This window comes from Amblyomma maculatum, chromosome 11 (genome assembly GCF_055883805.1).
Source record: "Amblyomma maculatum isolate TAMU_Amacu chromosome 11, ASM5588380v1, whole genome shotgun sequence".
Taxonomy (NCBI): Eukaryota; Metazoa; Arthropoda; class Arachnida; order Ixodida; family Ixodidae; genus Amblyomma; species Amblyomma maculatum.
The window spans coordinates 86,096,765-86,103,711 of NC_139354.1; the positions used below are offsets into that span (position 1 = coordinate 86,096,765).

The following is a 6,947-nucleotide window of genomic DNA, read 5'->3' on the forward strand; positions in this document are numbered from 1 at the left end:
GAGGTGTTCACAGAAAAACAAGTCAGCCGTTACCGTGCCTTTCCCTTCCTATAAATCAATTTTCTTACGGCGCGGTTCAGGTGTCCGCCAATTACTATTCTTAAGAAAAACTATAAGAAAACGCAGATTTAAAAGCGGGGGGAGGGGGGGGGGTTAAAGAGGCTATGCGCTTTATCTCGAGGCGCAGAGGATCTGGCCTCGCGACTATTTTTGTCAAATTTTTGTGACGGTTTGCCCTGTGAAAAGTTCTGAAGATTAGGAAGTCTTCCATACCAACTGATACCGGATTTCACCGGTACGACCACCGATAACCCATTTTTCGCGACCTTAGTACCAGCACTTGGTGAGCCGTGTTTCACCTAATGTTCGGCCTAACGTCGGTGTAGAGCCGAGGGACCCTCGCTCGCTCTCGCGAGTCACCGGACACTCGCACCATAGAAGGTGATGACGTTACTCCAGAGCCGATTGCCGAAGGAAGATGTCAGACTGTACTATACAAGAACGTTACCGGCGCCCCAGCCTGAAAAAAGACGGACAAGCGAGCAGGACCTGGCAGACGCGCCAATTGGAGGAAACCACCTTCCCGAAGGCGCCACTTCCATAGCTAACAGCAAACGACTATAAAGTCGCCATTAGGCCTAGACGCATGGACTTGCGCAGCGTCGCGCCATGCAACCCTCTCAGAGCTACCTGCATAGCGGTCAACCTACCGCTTTAAGATTGATTTATAGGAAGGGAAAGGCGCGGTAACTGTCTCACTTGTTTGCTGTGGACGCCTCAACCGCGCCGTAAGGGAAGAGAGGAAGGTGGGAGTGAAAGTGGAAAGAGAGAAAGAGGAGCCGCAGTGGAGGGCTACGAAGTAACTTCGACCACCTGGCGATCATTACCGTGCGCTGACATCGCACAGCACATGGACGCCTCTTCGTTCCGCCTCCATAGAAACGCAGTCGCCCAGGTCGGGTTCGAGCCCGGGAACTCCGGCACAGTTCGGGCGTCTTGCCACTGCACCACCCCGGCGGCGCTACCGCTTTAAGAGGTACTGGAACAAGACAGCCTTCGTGTTGACACAGTTAACACGTTCACCGTAACCACACCGCATAAGCTCAGGGCCACGGTTCGCAGTGACCTGAGACTGCTCAAGGTGGGAGAGAAACAGCCCGAAGTGACATCGTATATACGTATCAGCGCCGGATGACTTACGAGAGCTATGCATATGACAATGTCCCATCGTTGCAGCCGGTGCCCTGGCAGAAACTATGAGCGATAACTAAAAAATAGAATCCGCCCTGCGTCTGCATTCTGCGTGCACTAACGGAAGAAGTAACGTTCCCATTGACTCTACTACTCTGTTCGCTGAGATCCAAGGAGACATGGTGGGCATGGCGCTGAAATGCCCCAATACACGAATAAATAACAGGCATCTGGAGCGCCTGAGACCCCTGTTTAACGGTATATCAGGGACAAGCTCCAGAACACAATGAAGACTGTCGGAATGCTTATAAGGCAGACGGAATAATTTATCTTCCTCCATTGACTCTACTACTCTGTTCGCTGAGATCCAAGGCACGGCCGCTCAATGGAGGCGCACTTGGTGCGGCCCGTCGCGTCGCGCCGCAATGGCTGGGGAAGCGCGTATTGGGAGAAGTTACAGTTTCCGCCGTCATTCTCCGCGGGGGCGCCACCACTCCGGGACGAGGCGCCGCCGGCTGCCGCCGGCACGGACGGCCAGACGACGCGGAAAGGACTTCGCTCGCTGTTTTGGCGCGTGTTTTAGTTGTTGCTGCTCAGTATGCCCGCGTGGTTCTGCTAGTTCTGCGTGCATGTCATCGGTGCCTGTGTCAACAGCGTCCTAAACGCATGCGTCACTATGCCACGCAACTGCTGTGTGCCGCTATGCACCACGAACTCAAGGAAAGATCCGAAGATCGGTTACCACGAGTTCCCGTGCGATTTACAACGTCGAGCAGCATGGCTGAAAAACATATCTCGGGAGGGCTCGGCCGGAAAAGGAAGCCAGTGGGAGCCGAGTGACAGGTCACTGGTATGCTCACTGCACTTCACAGACGACGACTACAGGAAGAACACAAAACTGAAGATCCTGCTTCCATCAGCCGTCCCCTCCGCATTCGCGAACTACCCACATTACATGCAACCAGCAAGTTCGCAAAGAACAAAGAGACCTCGAGTTGACCGGTCTGCTGATGGCACAGTTCGGAGAACTCCAGCTGAGCGTGACGGTTCCAGAGAGGATCCAAATGTGAGTGGGTCTCGTCTTTCTGATTGCTACCACGATGTTGCTCCTGAAGTAAGCACGCAAGTGAGCATCAAAAATAACGTGTTGGTGGAGGATGCATGCCAGTCTGCGTTGGAAATCTGTAGCAAAAATGCTTTGCTGGTTGATGAGGCTTGTCAGACTGCATTCGATCTCGCGAGCGTGTTGGACGATGCAAAGAAGGCCGAGAACAGGCTGAAATCAAAAATCGCTCGCCAAGCAAAAGCGCTGCAAAAACTGCAAGCCGAGCACGACAAATTGAAAGAGCGCTTGCAAGGTTATGAAGAAAACAAGGCGGTTCAGGACTTCATGAAGTTACTAAAATCAGCCGAAGCATGTGAAAAAACAGCTCTCTTCACCAGAAATCAAGTGACCAACTGTTGCATGAAAAAAACTGTGTACAGTGAGCATGTTCTGAGAGAGTGTATACTTTGGAAAGCATGCTCAAGCAAAGGCTACGAGCATGTCCGATCAAGAGGTCTTTTAAGCTGCCGTGCCGTACCACTCTGCAGAAATATGTTGGTCAGTCAACAGGAGAAGTTGGTGTGACATCTCTCATCAAAGAACGCCTTCGTGTGGAATACGAAAACTTGAGTGTGCCGCAAGAGGCCTACGGTTCATTAATTGTTGATGAGATGTCTATAGCTCAAAAGGTCATATATGACCGACAAGTCGACAAAGTGTTCGGCCTCGTAGACATCGGCTCTGCAGAGCTCTCAACAACAATCCCTCAGGTGGCAAACCGTCTGTTGTGTTTTGTTTTGAGAGGCTTATCAACATCTTACATCATACCACTGGGTTATTTTTTCACCCGCTGCCTTAAGAATGATAAGCTTCATTCAATGGCCATGGAAGTCATGCAGTCAGTCGAAGAGGTTGGCTTTCGCATCGCAAGAATTGTTGCGGACAACCATCAAACTAACGTTGCCTTTTTCAAGAGCCTTTCAGAGGAAGGTGCACTTGTACATGCGGTGCCTCACCCTTTCAGAAGTGACCCCCTTTTTTTGGCGTTTGACCCAAACCACTTGATAAAAAATCTCCGCACGAACTTTCTGGAAAGCGTAATGATGGATGAGGGGCAGGCCATTCGAGGTGGATATTACTTGAAGAAGATTTTTGACATACAATCCCAACTTCTAGTTAAACCTGTAAAGTTCCTCACGCGGGCTCATGTTGAGCCAAGCAACCTTGAAAAAATGAAGGTGCGCAGGGCAGTAGATATATTTTCCCCACCTGTGATAGCCACACTTCAGTTCCTCCAGAGCAACCCTCAGTGCGACCCTGAAGCGTGTGAGTTTCAAGATAGTTCCGCCACAATCACGTTTATGCAAATGATATCGAAATGGTATGCCTTGCACAACATTGCATCAGTGAAGGCATGGAAGCACCAAGAGGAGCCATTCTATCTGTCAGATGACGAGCGGCTCTCTTGGTTAGAGTTGGACTTTGTTTGCTTTATCGAAGACATTCAGGTCCAAGGAGGCACGTCGAAGCAAAGACTAACCAAGGAAACGTACGAAGCAACAATCATGACAACTAGATCAACAGTGGCGCTAATTGAGTACCTGCTTGATCACGTCAAGTAAGTATATCTTTACAATAATGTCTTCTGTGCGCCTTACTAGTGCATTGCATCTGACCGAATCTCCTATTTTCAGCTTCCGATACGTCCTAACGCAGGCCCTGAACAGCGATCCTGTAGAATCGTTTTTAGCAGCCTAAGGCAATTCAATGGCGGGAACGACAGAGTTGACGCAAGGGCTGCAGTTTTCACTTCAGAGAAAATACTGAAGGTACCATTAGCGACAAACGAAAATCAACGGAGATAATACAAATTTTGCCATGCTTTGTGCAGGTTGGCATCTTGCAAGCATCAGTCCGCAAATGCACCTATTAACTCTGAGGCGAAGGCAGCTATAAAATTTGGCATTAAAGATTACGAAAGTCATACCTTGCCCGCTGCCATCACCTCTGCTGCGAGAGAGTTTTCTAGAGAGCTTGGATACATTCATGTGTGGTGTGAACCAGCAGCAGACATAGAGTCAGCACCGATCGCATGCTTGGCTGGTTACCTTGCACGTGCATGTGAAGAGAAGGTATGAACATTTTTACAAAATTGCATGAAACATTCTTTTTTTTTTAAATTTGGTTGTTGATTTCAGTGCTTGCCCTGGGGGGGGGGGGGGGGGGAGGGGTCTTTATTATTTATATTTAACAAAAGTTTAAAAGTATTCGAGTGCTTACTTTAGAGTGTCATTATTTTTTTATTTGTCCCAATCCTTTGATAACGGTTTGTACTCGTTTTCAGGTGCCTTGTGATTCCTGCAAAACCCTGCTGCAGGTAGCAAAGCCAACTGAAGCAATTTATGGAATTATCAAGAATCTTGACGATGGACACCTAAGGTATCCAAAAATGGAGGTAGTTGCCTTGTGCAAGCTTACATGCACCTTTGTTAGCAAAGTGATGAAGTGCCCAGAGGTCAGAAGAAGCAGCAAGTTATGCAACATGTTGGTTTTATCCCTTCTTCCCTATATTGTGCAATGTCCGGAGTTGATTTGCGAGAGAGGAGACCTCAGTCACACCAAGGGCCTCTGCAAAACGTTTTTAACGAAACTAATGCGACCCCTGCTGACCAACTGGGCAGGAAATATAAACCTGACAGTGAAAAAAATAATACTTAAAAAATAATAATAGTAAATAATAAAAAATAAAAAATAATAATAATACATAAACCTCTTTCTAGGAAAGTTCTTCGTTTGTAATAGGCTTGGGTGTCCTCTGTGCGTCATGTGGCTTCAAAATAAAAAGAAAAAAATTGCCTAGCCTTCGGGCGTCTGGTTGAACTGGTTGTCTCGTGTTGTTTCTTTTGTAAGTTTGTGTCAGCTAGTACATTCAGGTGGTGCTTCTCACTTCAATATTATTTCCAGCGAAAATGGAGGAACACGCTGAACAATAATGCTGAACGCTACGTCCTGAATTGTGAGTTTCCACAAAGTGCAGGCTGAATAAATGGCCCCAAACTTTGTCATGACATTCTAAAACAGCGCAAAAGAACAGGGACGAGAGAACAAAACGTACAACAAGGTTTCTATCTGCAGGACTTTGATCGCCATCGTTTAACTCGCCGTTAAAGTTTAAGCAGTTTTTAGCAGTAACCTGTCAATTTTATGCATTCCACTCCTTTTGTATATTTTATCAATTTTATCATGTTTCAATCTTCGCTTTTATCGTTTTTATGGCTCCTTAAACCTTGTCACATTAACTGCTTCCCATCTTTCGAATGTATCTGTTCACTTCAATCATCTCTTTTTAGATTATATCGTCTTTTACCCTCATCAACCTACCACGCTCTTATCGCTTTTACGGCCCCCTACATCGTGTTTGACGTCGACTACTTCTGGTTTTATCACCCAGTTTTCTTCTTATATATTGCTCACTAATGTTCAATAAATCAGTTGTAAGTCAGCGCTCGTGTTGTACGTTTTGTTCTCTCGTCCCTGTTCTTTTGCGCTGTTTTAGAATGTATACATACCAACTCGCCCAGGCTTCTATTTTGTCATGAGTTCAAGATTGTATTATGTTATATTTTATTACATCGGTTTAAACGCCCGTAACTAAATGGGTGCCCACTCGGCGAGGCGCACTGCTTCTTCGATTCTCGTTGTAAACGGGTCCACGTCTACCTTGAAAAAGCGCTTTCATGGTGACATGCCGCTGTCACCTTATCAATAACAAATTTGCACGTGGCATCACCATAATGTGTGAAACGCAGCTCATAAATCCTAAAATGATCCAGCGCCGCTCGCGCGGACGCCTAAACGAAAGCACAGGCACGGCCGCTGCGCGCAGCTCTCCGCCTGGACTTGTCCCGGAGCGGTGGCGCCGCGGCGGTGGCGATGAGAACTAGGCGCAATACGGCTCTTTCGGGAGACGCGACGGGCCGCACCCAAGTGCGCCTCCATTGAGCGGCCGTGTCCAAGGAGACATGGTGGGCATGGCGCTGAAATGCCCCAATACACGAATACATAACAGGCATCTGGAGCGCCTGAGACCCCTGTTTAACGGTATATCAGGGACAAGCTCCAGAACACAATGAAGACTGTCTGAATGCTTATAAGGCAGACGGAATATCTTATCTTCCTCCTCACGACATGTCGACAAACACGCATAATTCTCATAGTTAAGTTTTAGTCTACCAGAAACGCGATAAGATTTCTTTGGTAGAAGCGCCGGACAAGCAGCCATTTCAATGCAATACCTTGCATCCCCTAGAAGTGTTATTTGTAAATGCTCATTTGAAACAGGCAACCAGGATCTCAAACTACCTGAAAAAGCTCCAAAGGTTGAATGTCAGGCTAGTAGAGTTCTGTCAAGAAAACAACCTGACCATAGCGAATACTCATTTTCAACAGCACAAGAGGCGCCTGTACACATGGATTTCACCGGACGGTCTGTACAGGAATCAGATCGATTATATTATTTGCCGGCAGAGATGGAGAAGCGCTATACAAGCAGTAAAAACAAGGCCTGGGGCCGATTGTGGCACCGATCATCAGCTTCTTGTTGCCAAAATTAAGCTTCGATTGAGGAAAACGCAGAAAACTAGAAGGCCTTTCAGGTATGATCTGGATCAGATTCCATTAGAATATGCTGTGGAAGTGAGGAATCGATTTC

General features: G+C 47.4%; 1 pseudogene; it reads left to right on the forward strand.

Annotated features, from left to right (window-relative positions):
• Positions 1 to 2,907: 2,907 nt before the first annotated feature.
• Positions 2,908 to 6,380, forward strand: LOC146174307 (uncharacterized; annotated as a pseudogene).
• The last annotated feature ends 567 nt before the right edge of the window (positions 6,381 to 6,947 follow it).